The sequence below is a fragment of the Eschrichtius robustus genome, chromosome X (genome assembly GCF_028021215.1).
Source record: "Eschrichtius robustus isolate mEscRob2 chromosome X, mEscRob2.pri, whole genome shotgun sequence".
Classification (NCBI taxonomy): Eukaryota; Metazoa; Chordata; class Mammalia; order Artiodactyla; family Eschrichtiidae; genus Eschrichtius; species Eschrichtius robustus.
Window position 1 is genome coordinate 5,479,388 of NC_090845.1, and position 15,912 is coordinate 5,495,299.

The 15,912-nt window shown below is 46.9% G+C and overlaps 1 protein-coding gene across 3 annotated transcripts in view; it reads left to right on the forward strand.

The window, feature by feature from the left end:
* The window catches only part of STS (steroid sulfatase), a 182,944-nt gene that overhangs the window by 6,547 nt on the left and 160,485 nt on the right, over nt 1-15,912 (forward strand). The gene's annotated exons all lie outside the window — the stretch shown is intronic.

The following is a 15,912-nucleotide window of genomic DNA, read 5'->3' on the forward strand; positions in this document are numbered from 1 at the left end:
AGTGGGTGTCTTGTAGACAGCATATATAAGGGTCTTGTTTTTGTATCCATTTAGCCAGTCTGTGTTTTTTGATTGGAGCATTTAATCCATTTACATTCAAGGTGATTATCAATATGTATGTTCCTATTACCGTTTTCTTAATTGATTTGGGTTTGTTTTTGTGCGTCTTTATCTTCCGTTGTGTTTCCCACTTAGAGAAGTTCCTTTAGTATTTGCTGTAGAGCTGGTTTGGTGGTGCTGAATTCTCTTAGCTTTTGCTCGTCTGTAAAGCTTTTGATTTCTCCATCAAATCTGAATGAGATCCTTGCTGGGTAGAGTAATCTTGGTTGTAGGTATCTCCCTTTCATCACTTTAAATATGTCCTGCCACTCCCTTCTGGCTTGCAGAGTTTCTGCTGAAAGATCAGCTGTTTACCTTATGGGGATTCCCTTTTATGTTATTTGTTGCTTTTCCCTTGCTGCTTTTAATAATTTTTCTTTGTATTTAATTTTTGAAAGTTTGATTAATATGTGTCTCGGCATGTTTCTCTTTGGGTTTATCCTGTATCGGACTCTCTGCACTTCCTGGACTTGATTGACTAGTTCCTTTCCCATGTTAGGGAAGATCTCTTCAAATATTTTTTTCAGACACTTTCTTTTTCTCTTCTTCTTCTGGGACCCCTGTAATTCGAATGTTGGTGCGTTTAATGTTGTCCCAGAGGTCTCTGAGACTGTCCTCAGTTCTTTTCATTCTTTTTTCTTTATTCAGCTCCCTCGCATTTTCTCTTCCAGCTCACTTATCTGTTCTTCTGCCTCAGTTATTCTGCTATTGATTCCTTCTAGAGTATTTTTAATTTCAGTTTTTGTGTTGTTCATCACTGTTTGTTTGCTCTTTAGTTCTTCTAGATCCTTGTTAAAAGTTTCTTGTGTTTTCTCCATTCTGTTTCCAAGATTTGGGATCATCTTTACTATCATTATTCCGAGTTCTTTTTCAGGTAGGTTACTTATTTCGCCTTCATTTATTTGGTCTTGTAGGTTTTTATGTTACTCCCTCGCCTGTAACATATTTTTTTGTAGTTTCGGTTTTTTTGTTTTGATGGGTGGGGCTGTATTCCTGTCTTACTGGTTGTTTGGTCTGAGGCGTCCAGCACTTGAGTTTGCAGGCAGTTGGATAGAGCCGGGTGTTGGTGCCGAGATGAGGACACCCAGGAGGCCTCACTCTGATTGATATTCCCTGGGGTCTGGGGTTCTTTATTAGTCCAGTGGTTTGGACTTGGAGCTCCAACCACAGGGGCTCGGGCCCAACCTCCATCCTGGGAACCAAGATCCTGCAAGCTGCACAGTGTCACCAAAAAAAAAGAAAAAGAAAAAAGAAAAAAAGGAGCAGTACAATAAGAAAGAATAAAAAACAAAATAAAATTAGAAAGATAAAAAATATATTAGGAAAAATAAAAATATAATTGAAACAATTGCAACAGTGTAAAACAAAACCTCATCCGAAAAAAGAAAAAAAAAAGGGGGGGGAACAAGCCAAAAGGAGCAGAACAATAACAAAGTATAAAGAATAAAATAAAATTAGAAAAATAAAATATTTTGGACTTCCTTGGTGGCGCAGTGGTTAAGAATCTGCCTGCCAAGGCAGGGGACACGGGTTCAAGCCCTGGTCCGGGAAGATCCCACATGCCGTGGAGCAACTAAGGCCGTGTGCGACAAGTGCTGAGCCTGCACTCTGGAGCCCGTGGGCCACAACTGCTGAGCCCACGTGCCACAACTACTGAAGCCCGCGCACCTAGAGCCCGTGCTCTGCAACAAGAGAAGGCACAGCAATGAGAAGCCCGTTCACTGCAACGAAGAGTAGCCCCCGCTCGCCACAACTAGAGAAAGCCCGCGCACAGCAACGAAGACTCAACGCAGCCAAAACAAAATTAATTAATTAATTTAAAAAAATTTTTTTTGAAACAAAAAGAAATGATTTATTAGAAAAAATAAAGATATAAATGAATCAACAACAATGAATCAACAAAGTAAAACAGAACCCCAATCTAAAAGAGGAAAAAAGAAAAAAAAAACCCAAAATCCTTGGCTATGGGGGTGGAGTTGAGGTGGGGGTGGAACTTAGGCAGGGGTGGGGTTTAGCGTGGGGCGGGGCCTCTGCTCAGGACCTGCGCAGAAGGGGAGAGGCAGCACGTGGAAAGGAGGGCCTCTGGAGTGGAGTTTCGGGGTAGGGCCCTGGGTGAGGTGTGTGGGTGGGGTTTAGGTCCAGCACGTTGGAGGGGGTCTCAGAGGGGGTCTCCGAGTGTAGAGGTCAGGCCCTGGGTGGGGCTGTGGGGGCGGGGCTTGGGCTCTGAGTGGCAGGAGGGAGGCTCCGAGGGCAGAGGATTAGGCCCAGCAGCCCAACAGGCTCCCCAGTGCTAAGTGGACAGAGACAGTGCCGGCTGCATTCCCTTCCGCTCCTCCGTGCCCCCCATCCCCGCTGGACCCCGAACCACAGGTGGGTCCTGCTGGGTGTAGGAACTCCTCCCCTCCCCCAGCTGCCCCTCAGGGGGCGCCGGTCCCGGAGGTCCGGCCTTTACTTGTGCTCCCCCTTCCCTCCCTCCCTCTCCCTCAGGACCCTCGTGGCTGGAGGGGGCCTAGGTGGGCAGAGGATCAGGCCTGGGATCTCCATAGGCTCCTGGGCAGGGGAAACCTGACCTCGCTCCCTTCTGATCCTCTGCCCTCCCAGTGGTTCCCCAATTTCCCCCTTCGGGCAAGGGATCCCTTCCCCTTCCCCAGCCGCCCCTCGGGGGCCCCAGTCCCGTCCCACCTCTTCTCCTCCCCCCATCACTCCCTCACTCCCTACCCGGCCCCGCTGGGGGTTCCTGCCGTCCCCTTAGGTGTCCGTGGTCCCCCACCGGTGCCTGGTAGGTGCCCTAGTTGCACGGAGATGCGAATTCTGCATCCTCCGAGTCCAGTCCGCCATCGTGACTCCGCCCCCCAAAAGGAATATTTTTAAAAGGGAAAAAAAAAACCCTCCAACGCCAGGGTGAAGAATTGGAAACAGCAGGGATAATGCAGGAGATCTCTATGTTAGGAAAAGTTGGCTCCTTAGAAGGAGCTTAGGGAGTTGCCTGGGTTTTGAAGCTTCCTAAAGATTTGCTGCAAAAATAAGCAAACACATAGGTACAGGTGATGAATGCATCAGACATCCTGGTACAGAGATCCTTGGAGAGCGTCTGCCTTGCCCTGGTGCCGTGGCTGCCACACTGGGCATGTCTGGGCGGACAATCCACTTTGTTCACTTCCAGGAACCAAGGTGCTGGCAGGGGGTTCCCCCTTCACAGCGGCTAAGCTGACAAAATCTCATGGCAGTGTGGAAGAGATGCATTGGGGAACTTCTCCCACAAGGTGTGAAAACGTGGCTCAGATCACTTTTTTTTAAGTATAATTTTCCACACTCTTCAGAAACATCTCTTGTACACGATGGAAGATGCCTTTCGCTTCAAAACAACAACAAGAAAACTGAGTAATGCTTCTTTGTCACAAGGTAGATTGAAAAAAAATGAAAATGTGTTCTATTAAAGTAGTTCCTACAGAGGTCACTAGGTCCTGTTTAGCTTTTCATAATTCTCCTAACAGTCAGAGATGGATACACACAGAACTTCTACGAAGAGGGAGGATGGCTTTCTTTCCATGAATTACATTTTATTTTTGCAAAATTGTCTTTTCCCTGTGGCACGATAGCTTACTTTTCCTGACAACTTTAAAATGCTACACAGATAATCCAGTAAACTGTAATACGATGGTGTCGAAAGCTCATGTCTGATGGCACAAATAAAAAGACGATCCTTTCTCACGCAATGTATGAACTTACACATGCCATTTATTGTAAAAGAAAACACATATATACATATATGTATATATGCCACTCTCTGTACTGTCCTAACTTATTTCAGCTTCCTTATTTTGCTGTCTTGGTTCTTCCGTCTATGTGTTTGCTTTGTGTGCTGTATTTGGAAAGCTGCTTAGAGCCCAAGTTATCTTTGGAAGCAGTCCCAGGCCTGCAGTTTGTGCTCAGCAGCCCTGATTTCCTTCCCTAGCTCCGTCTACCCTGGTCCTAAGATGTGTGAAATTCACGATTGATACCTGTCCTGCAGGTTACACTTGCAAAGCCCCACAGCGCCTGAGCTGAGTCTCAAAGGGCTGTGTTGATTCAAGACCCGAGGAACATTTGGGGCTGCTGGTGGCAGGACCAGTCGGGCTTTGCGGTGAGCTTGGAGATGCCAGGACGCCTTCTCCAGTTGCAAGGGTTCCATGCTCAACTTTCCTTGAGCTGGAGCAGTCACATGGGAGCAGCTTGAAATTTTAAGGTGCAACAGATGGAGGACAGACATCAAAGTACTGGTGTCTTGAGTGAAACTTTGACCCTCTTTATATATCCATATAATGGCATATCTGTTATATATATATAATACATATTTTAGATATATATATTTACTTGTATTCCTTATGTATGGGTGCATATAAATATACATAAAGTATATCCATCCATATATAAGGTATATGCATATATAAAGTGTAAATATACATAAACATATATATTCTTTCTATTTAATAAGATCAAACTCTAAGCAGCACACAATAATAAAAACTTAAGCACTCATGACCTCTTAGGTAAGTGCTAAGGGTAGTTGTCTGTCAGTTTCAGAGACCTGTAAATTCCTTGTTGTTGGTGAGAGAGGCTTACTAAGAAATTGTGTTAGTCAGCTTGGGCTGCTCTAACAAGGTATGGACCGGGCTGCTTAAACAACAGACGTTTAGTTCTCGCTGTTGTGGAAGCTGGAAGTCCGAGATCAGGGTACCGGCAGACTTCAGTTCCTGAGGAAAGACTGCTTCTTGGTTCTTGGATGACTGCCTTCTCTCTGTGTCCTCAGATGGGGTAGGAAGATGGGGGTGGACGTCTGGTGTCTATTCTTATTAGCACATTATTCTTACCATGGGGGCTCCACCGTCATGACCTCATCTAAACCTAATTACTTCCCTGTGAGTTATAAGAAATACATATCTGGTCTTTTTTTTTTTTTTAACATCTTTATTGGAGTATAATTGCTTTACAATGGTGTGTTAGTTTCTGCTTTATAACAAAGTGAATTAGTTATACATATACATATGTTCCCATATCTCTTCCCTCTTGCATCTCCCTCCCTCCCACCCTCCCTATCCCACCCCTCTAGGTGGTCACAAAGCATGAGCTGATCTCCCTGTGCTATGCAGTTGCTTCCCACTAGCTATCTGTTTTACGTTTGGTAGTGTATATATGTCCATGCCACTCTCTCACTTTGTCACAGCCTTTGTTCCATTTCAGGCAGCTCCTAAAACCTTTGGAATTTCCTAAGTGAGGAAAGAGATCAAGGTGTCTTTTGTTATGTTAATGAGGTGACTTTTGCAAAGCCCCTAATTGTGAGGACCTGTTGCCAGGGGAACCAGTTGTCTGATTAGAGGGTTGGAAGGTTCAGTTTCTGATTAGAGGGTTGGAAGGTTCATTTTCACCCCCAACTCCGAGGAGGGGAGAGGGGCTGGAGGTTGAATCAATCATACGTGGCCAATGATATAATCAATATGCCCGTGTAATGAAGCCTCCGTAAAAACCCCGGGTTTGGAGCTTCTGGGTCGGTGAACCCCGTGGAGGTGCTGGGAGAGTTATGCCCTAGAGAGGGCATGGAAGCTCCGTGCCCCATCCCCATACCTGCCCTGTGCATCTCTTCCATCTGGCTGTTCCGGAGTCATGTCCTTTTATAATAAACCAGTAAACAGTAAGGTAAGCTGTTTCCCTGAGTTCTGTGAGCCACTGCAGCAAATTAATCAAACCCGAGGAGCGGGTTGTAGGAACCTCTGATCTAAAACTGGTTGGTCACACGCACAGGTGACAGCCTGGACTTTAGATTGATGTCTTAAGGCGGGTGGCAGGGGGAGGTGTTCGGTGGAGGGGGGCGACTTTGTGGGACGGAGGCCTTACCCTGTGGAATCTGAAGCTATCTCCGGGTCGATAGGTCAGAGTTGAGCTGAACTGTAGGACACCCCACTGGTGTTGGAGAATTGCTTCCTGGGGTTGGAAAACTCTGGAATTGGAATTGATATCAGAAGTAAACTCCCATGGCCCTAATGTATAGCACAGGGAACTATATTCAATATTCTCTGGTAAACCATAATGGAAAAGAATATGAAAAAGAATGTATAGATGTATAACTGAGTCACTTTGCTGTACAACAGAAATTAACACAGCACTGTAAATCAACTATACTTCAATTAAAAATAAATTTGAAAAAAAAAAAAAAGAAGTAAACTCCGAAAGATCCCACCTCCAAATATCATCTCATTGGGGGGTTAGGACTTCAAGCTATGAATTTTAAGGGGACACAAACATTCAGTCCATCGTAGAATATTATCTTTTATTTTGTTTTTTAAAAAAGTGATAACCCAGGTCTTTTACTTACTTCTGTCCTACATCGAGTGACCAGGCTGTCCTGGCGTGCCTACAACTTTACCACTTTCGCGCTGAAAGCCCTGCATCACAGGAACCTTTCAGCCACAGGCTCGTGGGGACCCTTTGCCAGCCTTCCTCAGCTGTCACCCGTGGTAAGGTGCAGTTAGAATATGATCGAGCCCACGGCCTCAATAAGGTAGAGAAAGGGCGACAGGTGTGAGCCCATCTCTCCTGGCATTTAAAGCAAGGCGGGTTTGTGGTTGGGCTGGTGACTGAAGCAGACATTCCTGTTAACAACCATGTGGACGTGCCTGTGATGACCGGAAATGCAGGTCATCCTGCAGACCTGTGGCCTCAGGGTCCACGTGGGCCGACGTTCTCTCCCAGACGTGGCACCGCAGGCGGCCTTTAGGGCGAAACAGCAGGCTCGCCAAGGAGAGTTTGCAGGTGACCACACAGCCTTAGCACATAGGAAGGGACGTAAAGAGATAAGTGTTGAACTGAGGTTTTAGAACCTACAGAAGCCACTCGCCCATGTACCTTTAGTTCAGGGTTTTCCCCCTTGGCATTATATATATTTGGGGCAGGAAGGTCGTTATGGGCTGAATTGTGTCCTCCAAAATTCAGTGCTGAAGCCCGAGCCAGACACCAGGACCTCAGAATGGGACTGTATTTGGAGATCTTTAAAGAGGGGATGAAGGTAAAATGAGGTCATTAGGGTGGGCCCTGATAGGGTTGGTGTTCTTATAAGAAGAGGAGATCAGGACACAGACACACACAGAGGGATGACCACGTGAGGACACAGGGAGGAGATGGCAGTCTACATGCCCAGGAGAGAGGCCTCAGGAGGAACCAGTTCTGCAGACACCTAGATCTTGGACTTCCAGCCTCCAGGACAGGGAGGGAATAACTGTCTGTTGCTTAAGCCATCCAGCCTGTGGTACTTTGTTATGGAAGCCCTAGCAAAATAATGCAATAATTTTCATTGGGGGTGGGGGGAGGGGTGTTTCTGTACATTGTAGGATATTTAGGAGCCTCCCTTGCCTCTACCCACAAGATGCCAGTAGCAAGCACCTCCTGTCTGTCTTATCTGTCTATCCATTCTGCTGTCTGTGCATCCATCTATCCATCCATCCATCCATCCATCCATCCCTCTATCTTTATTTCTATCTGTCTGTACATACACACATGCACACATATATAGGGACTCATATGTGTATGGAATCCCAGTAGCCTAATGAGTCAGGAAAGCAGGGTAATAGCTCAGAGGTTCTGCCCTGTATATGCAGTCACCTTCCCCATGTCCCTTGGCTCCAAGAATTCATGACCCAATTCAAGAGCTCTCTGTCCTGGTTTCAAGAAGGATTTAAAAAAAACACACACATACTCCCTGTACAGCTAAAACATTTTACCGATTCATTTTGACAACATCTTCCTGACGACAGCATGCTCATTGCTGCTTAGAAAATGTGTCCTTTCTCGCTTTTAAAACACAGTTAAGTGTCCTGCTAATTAACACTTTCCTTATAGACACCAGATAAGTAAGCTGACCGTCACTTGCCAAGGTCTCTCAGCTCCTCGCGGAGCTAGCGTCTGTCTGTCTGGTGGCCAGTCTGCTGTAGCCGCCATCCGTAATCTGCCTCTGCCCCATCCTTGTTTTCACGTCTGTGAGGTGCGAGTCCCATCCAGCGGGGATTGGTGGTAGGTTGGGCTCGGGCCTGGTGCTCTCTGCGGCCGTCTGTGGACAGGTACCTGCCTTGCCCGCACAAGCCTTGCCCGCACCCTCCAGCCCGAGGAGATAGGCTTCTGCATCACATTCAGGGTCAGGATGGACCCAAGGGGGCACCTTTCCTGACGATGCTGGGAAACCAAAAGCTCTGGCTTCCGTATGTAGCTGGCAAGGGAGTGGGGACCGTGGGATGTGGTCCCCTCCTCCCACCTGTTTCCCCCAAGCTCCGGGAACTCCGGAAGGGAGGCCTGACGTGGATGGCTGCATTTGCCTCTCAAGGCGTTTTCCTCCAGGATGCTGTTAGTATTTTGCGGGAAGGTCATTAGTCTTGACCTCCTTTGCGGTCAGAGTACCACCTGGAGGACCTGCCTTCAAGAGAGGAGCCCCGTTTAGTGCTCGCAGTGGTAGACGGCAAAAGTGGTCCACAGACCCACGGCATCAGCGCCATCTGGGACCTTGCCAAAGATGCGGACCCCCAGGTGCCACCCGGCCCTCCTAAATCAGCATCTGCATTTCACCCAGGTCCCCAAGAGGGCTAGGCCACTGACCCTCCCCTCCTGGGGCATGAAGGACGCTTCGTGGTGGTGTGCAGGCATGTGAGAACCTCGACGTGTGATGATTTTATGTAGAAAACAGGAAATCAGTTAGGCCTTACTAGCATTTATTGTGTGTGTGGATCCTGGCCAGTGATCTCCATGGGGGATGGTCGCGTGTCCCCGTGGGTCCTCCAGCTGTCTAGCGAGGAGAGTGTGGAAAGACATCCATGCCCCAGATCGATTTATTTGATTTCAGCATAATGCAATGTGCATATTAGCGTGAAGCATATTTACAGCTTTTTAAACATTTTTATTGAAGCATAGTTGACTTACAATATTATATAAGTACAGCTTTTATTATTTAACATTTAAACCAACCTTCAGGAAATGGACAGAGGTCTTAAAGTCCTACAAAAGGAGTACAATGCAGGTTCAGGTTCTTAAGAAGAAAAGGGAACTTCTGGCATGAGCTTTGTAGCATTCACTGATGAGGGAGAACACGTTTGCTAACACGCACAGCGTTCGCACCTAAGTCGATAGCCCTGTGCAAAGTCATATGTATGGACCGAGGCTGAATGGTCAGCAATGGGGGCAGTGAGGCGCATGTTTGAACCGTACGCTGTTTCAGAATTCCCTCTGGCCCTCAGACCCTATGATGACCACCTATGACCATGGACACCTGAGGGAGGGGCCTGAGGCTCCCCCCTACCTCCCCCTCGGGAGCGCTGCTCACTGCTAGGACTCATGATGCCTACTGAGTTCTCTTGCCCCCCCTCTTTCCTTCCTCCTGTTGCAGGAAGGGGACCCTTCCAGGGCCTGAGAGCGGGCTCTTGTCTAACACTCGGAAATGAATCGTCCTAGGAGACACACGTGCTGACAAAGCAAGAGACTTTATTGGGAAGGGGCGCCCGGGTGGAGAGCAGGAGGGTAAGGGGACCCAGGAGAACTGCTCTGCCCCGTGGCTCGCGGTCTCGGGTTTTATGGTGATGGGGTGAGTTTCCGGGTTGTCTCTGGCCAATCGTTCTGACTCAGGGTCCTTCCTGATGGCACGTGCATCACTTGGCCAAGGTGGATTCCCCGAGAAGGATTCCAGGAGGTTGGTAGGACCTGTGGATGGGCATCTCCTCTCTCCTTGTGACCTTTCCCAAATTCTTCCGGTTGGTGGTAGCTTGTCAATTCCGTGTTCCTTACCAGGACCTCCTGTTCTAAGAGAACTCACCCCAGTGGTTACTGTCGGGCCCGGCCAGGGCGGGCGGTTTCGGTCGGTGGTTCCCCTGACTCTCCCTTCTCCCCTTGCTCCCTCTTCCTCTGTCTCCCGCTCTTCTCCCCCCTCCTGATTTTTGGGTCTGGCTGAATCCTCTGGCCTACCCCTTGCCTCCAGGACCTGTTAGGGGTGCTGGTGTCCACAGCAGACGTGCCCGGGCATCTGGGTCCCTTCCGTCTCCTTCCCAGATTCACAGGAGGGGTGCCCAGGGCCCTGCATGCCGAGTCTCCTGTCCCCGGGGCAGAGTCACTGCTTGGCCTCCCCAGCACAGGGGCTACTTCAGATGACACCGCTGGCTTATCAGAAGGGCCTTGGTTCCACGTGACGTCTTAGCAAGCCTGTCTGTTCTCAGAAACACGTACTCAAGGCAGACAAGGAGAGCCTCCAGGAAAGAGCGATGACAGTTCCGGGTTCAAAGTGGCTTTCTTGTTTCCTAACAACTGCAGTAATTGCCACCAGCCTTCAAAGGACTGGCACATGCCCACTACTTTAGAAACATCTGTTATTTCATTGTCTCTATGAGAGAGGCAGGTGATGTAATTCACCTTATTATATCAATGAGAAAACGGAGCTCCAGAGAAGTGAAGTCCACCCCCCACCCCCGCCGGGTCACACAGCTGAGAAGGCACAGGGAGGGTGCATCTTGCTGCCTCTCAAGGAACCCACAGGCAGAATTACCTATTTCTATATTCTTCTCTGTGTTTTTAAAGTTTCTTATACTGTGGGTAATCAAAACCACATCCCTAATAGACGACTAATGTGAAAATTAAATACATTCATGATGCTATCTATCCTTCCATCCATCCATCCATCTGTCCTGGAGACCACCAGCAAAAAACTGTAAGAAAAAAGGAAAAAGAAAGGTCCAAAAAAAATAAGCCAGAAGAAACATTTTTGTTTTTTATTTCTACCATTTGAATGTAAACCCATAATGGCAGCAGCAGTCGTGTCCGACTGTGACCTTATTTATTTGAGCGCCTCTTAGCCCAGCCAAGCCCAGAGAGGCAGGTTTGGTCCTGTTCAGCCTGACCAAGCGAACCACAGTTAAACAAAGAGCAGGGGGGAGTGGCAAGTGGGCTTCTGGCCACCTCCTCTCCCTCCCCAAGATGACACAAGCCTGGAAGAAACAATGCACCTTGCATCATCCCTCTGAAATCCACAAGCCACATGTCACTCAAAATGCTTCGTACCTGAGGTCACGGATACTTTTCTCATTTTTTTTTTTTAAACCTAGCATTTCCCAAGCACATCACACATACTCTCTAACAAGGAAGTAATATCTGTTAACTTCCCATTAGGTTGGATCTCCGCCCCTCCACCCTCATGCTTTTAGAAGTGCCAGACTACTGGTGTGCTTGGGGTCCACTGGGACCCTCCAGCTCTCTCTAACTACCAGCTGTCCTGAAGCAGTCATTTAGTATGAACTTTGGATCTAGGCAATTCATTGTGATACCCAGAGCATTGAAATACGAGTAAATTTACGTATTAAATTGTATGGAAAGAGAATCCAAAGTACCTGCAAGAGTGAAGATTTAAGAATCATAAGAGGCTTCCCTGGTGGCGCAGTGGTTAAGAATCCGCCTGCCAATGCAGGGGACGCGGGTTCGAGCCCTGGTCTGGGAAGGTCCCACATGCCGCGGAGCAACTGGGCCCTTGTGCCACAACTGCTGAGCCTGCACTCTAGGGCCTGCGAGCCACAACTACTGAAGCCCGTGTGCCACAACTACTGAAGCCTGTGCGCCTAGAGCCTGTGCTCCGCAGCAAGAGAGGCCACGGCAATGAGAAGCCCGCGCACCGCAACGAATAGTAGCCCCCACCGCCCCCAGCTCGTGGCAACTAGAGAAAGACGGGGCACAGCAACAGAAGACCCAACACAGCCAATAAATAAATTAAATAAATAAATAAAATAAATCTATTAAAAAATATATATGATTCAAATTCGGTAAAACACAATTTAAAAAAAAAAAGAATCATAAGAGGAATGGGATATGTGTGTGTATGTGTGTGTGTGTAGACATGCACACACATTTATGTTATATATGTAAATAATCGAGTTGTGTGTATGATTTTAAACTTGAAGAACTGTCTTTACATAAAATTTAAAGGTATTTAACTTATAAAGACACACATTCTTATATGTTACACATTCTTATATGTTATGTATTAGATACAAATAATTGTGTGTTTAAGAAACTTAAGAGGAAAGGTCATTACATATCATTTAAACATACTTGATTTGCATACATCATGTATTATAAGTAACTAGACATGTGTGTTGCTTCAATAAACTTGGGTGAGGGACTTCCCTGGTGGTGCAGGGGTTAAGAATCTGCCTGCCAATGCAGGGGACACGGGTTCGAGCCCTGGTGCAGGAAGATCCCGCATGCCACAGAGCAACTAAGCCCGTGCACCACAACTACTGAGCCTGCACTCTAGAGCCCGTGAGCCACAACTACTGAAGCCCACACGCCTAGAGCCTGTGCTCTGCAACGAGAGAGGCCACCACAGTGAGAAGCCTGCGCACCACAATGAAGAGTAGCCCCCGCTCGCCGCAACTTGAGAAAGCCCGTGCGCAGCAACAAAGACCCAACGCAGCCAAAAAGAAATAAATAAAATAAATAAATTTATTAAAAAAAAAACTTGGGTGAAAGTTCTTTCTGTATAATGTATGGTGTATGTGTGTATGTGTAAATAAAATTGCACAGGCTTCAGAGCTGTGTAATAAGTTAAGCGGAGTAGATGGATCAAACAGTTATAGTCAATGTATTTTGTTCTTTTGTGGGCACTTTGCAATCGGGTATGTTTGTTGGCGGCCGTCATATGCACATATACAGAAATAACATTTAAAAAGCATGTTTCAGCCCCATTTCCTGGGGCCATTTACCCTGAAAGGGCCTCAGGGGCAATCAGTTCCCATGACTCCCCCCTCCTGGAGTAATCAGAATGTCATTTAAAGGAAGGTGATTTACGACAGCTCAATTTTGGGCTTAATGATAAAGCGATAACTTCAAGCCCCGAAAAGCAGTATATCAAGGACAAGGCTGTGATTAGCCCGGCTCATGAAGAACGGGCAATGCATGATAATTAAAAACCACAAAGGACCAAAAACACGCACCCTGAAATGACTCAGAATTTTACATCTTCCTCTGTTGATCAGCCCCCGTCCACCTTATTTGTAGCACCAGAGGAAGCGTGTGTGAGTGGGGTCCACGCGCGTTTTGCCCCTTTTCTGCCCGAGAACCTTCCTTTTAGTCTCCACGGAGGGTCTTAGGACTAGAGATAGGAGAATGCTGGTGATGTTCTAGCATTGCTGGGCTTTGTTGTCATTTTTTATTGAAGGGTAGTTGATGTACCGTGTCGTGTTAATTTCTGCTGTACAGCAAAGGGATTCAGTTATACATACATATCTATTCTTTTTCATATTCTTTTTCCATTATGGTTTATCCGGGATATTGACTATAGTTCCTCGTGCTATACAGTAGGACCTTGTTGTCTGTCCATCCTATACATAAGAGTCAGCATTTCTGAGCTTTGGAAGGTGGCACTGGCTTGCTGGAGAATAGCTGAGCCCGTCCTGAGCTGCAGAGCTGCAGAGCTGAACCTGTACCTCCAGAATGCACGCACTTGATCCCGTGCAGAGACAATAGCAGATGATGATACATGGTACTGGGCCAGCTGCACAGTAGATCCTGAGGTTCCAGGCCCGGTCCAGGTAAAGAGATGACCCTCCCACCAACGCCATATTGCTCTGGTCCCAGTTGCCTGATTTGCATTGAGATGCGAGTTCCTCTAGTTAATGCCCTAAGGACCAAGCCTTGGTCTTTACAGTCCATCTTGGAGAATGAGTCTCTGCTTGCTAGTCTTTGACTGACTGCATCATGCCCTAGTCCTAGGGTAGGATTTTCCACCAACCCTCTCTCCACTGGGCTCTCCTCTGCAGAGTCCAAAGTGAGGAGGTGTGCCCAGTTTTATCTTGAGGGTTCCTTTGGTGGTCACCATGGTGAGAAGGATGTCAAACATCACCTAGGTTCCACCTTGAACAGTTTCATTACTACGCCTCTACGAGGCTTAATAAAACAAAGCCCCTGCTTCTCCTGACCTCAGAGCACAGTGGTTTACATAGTTCTATCAAGTGCAATCTTTTCACTTCCATTCTCTAAAGTTAGCCCAAAAGGAGCCTTTATTTATGTTCTAGCCACTGTGTCCTGGTCCATTATCTTCTGAATAACCTGGCCTGGAATAATGCAGCAGAAGAGAGAGCCAGTGCTCCAGGCTGGTTATGTAGTTTTTCCAAGGTTGCACGGCTAGCTTGGGACCTGACTCCCCAAGTCCTCCTTCCACTTACTAAGATAAATCCTTCTGGGGGATTTTTTTTTTTAAACATCTTTATTGGAGTATAATTGCTTTACAATGGTGTGTTAGTTTCTGCTTTATAACAAAGTGAATCAGCTATGCATATACATATATCCCCATATCTGCAGGGCTTTCCTATGCCTACTTTCTGGAAAGTTTTTTATCATAAATGGGTGTTGAATTTTGTCAAAAGCTTTTTCTGCATCTGTTGAGATGATCATACGGTTTTTATCCTTCAGTATGTTAATATGGTATATCACATTGATTGATTTGCGTATATTGAAGAATCCTTGCATCCCTGGGATAAACCCCACTTGATCGTGGTGTATGATTCTTCTAATGTGCTGTTGGGTTCTGTTTGCTAGTATTTGGTTGAGGATTTTTGCATCTATGTTCAGCAGTGATATTGGCCTGCAGTTTTCTGTTTCTGTGACATCTTTGTCTGGTTTTGGTTTCAGGGTGATGGTGGCCTCGCAGAATGGGTTTGGGAGTGTTCCTCCCTCTGCTATATTTTGGAAGAGTTTGACTAGGATAGGTGTTTCCTCTTCTCTAAATGTTTGATAGAATTCGCCTGTGAAGCCATCTGGTCCTGGGCTTTTGTTTGTTGGAAGATTTTTAATCACAGTTTCAATTTCAGTGCTTGTGATTGGTCTGTTTATGTTTTCTGTTTCTTCCTGGTTCAGTCTCGGAAGGTTGTGCTTTTCTAAGAATTTGTCCATTTCTTCCAGGTTGTCCATTTTATTGGCACATAATTGCTTGTAGTAGTCTCTCATGATCCTTTGTATTTCTGCAGTGTCAGTTGTTACTTCTCCTTTTTCATTTCTAATTCTATTGATTTGAGTCTTATCCCTTTTTATCTTGATGAGTCTGGCTAATGGTTTATCAATTTTGTTTATTTTCTCATAGAACCAGCTTTTAGTTTCATTGATCTTTGCTATTGTTTCCTTCATTTCTTTTTCATTTATTTCTGATTTTTATGATTTCTTTCCTTCTGCTAGCCTTGAGGTTTTTTTTGTTGTTGTTGTTCTTCTTTCTCTAATTGCTTTAGGTGTAAGGTTAGGTTGTTTATTTGAGACGTTTCCCAGGGGAATATTTACGGGAGCATGGTAATGTGTCAGCTGAGGGGCGAATACATAAGGTCCTGGAGGAACCTTCAAAGTAGGCAGTGTGGAACCCCGTGGGCTCTGTGATCCAGCAGCAAGGGTATAAAAGAAGAAGAGGAGGGGGCTTGTGAAGAGGTTTCTTTGGCATTAGCCCTGTGCCCCTCCCTGTGGAGGGGTGGGCTTCTTGCTTCACCCCAGCCCTGTGAGGCTTCAGCGAGACCCCTTAGAGAGGGTGAGACCTCATTCTGCATCTCTGGTGCCCCAAGGGCCTGACTCCTGCCTGAGTTTCCAGGGAGGGGGCTGTGCTGGTCTATAGAGGCTGGGCTTCTCAAGGCTCTCAGAGATGCACGGCCAGCTGACCTCGGTGGCCCATGGGGACCAGCAGGGAGGGAGTCTTGCCGCCATTTGGACTTCTGCTCCTGGGGGGTGGGGGGGACTCCAGCTGAGAAGGAGCCGCAGCCACGCCCCTCCCCCAGTCTCAGGACTTGT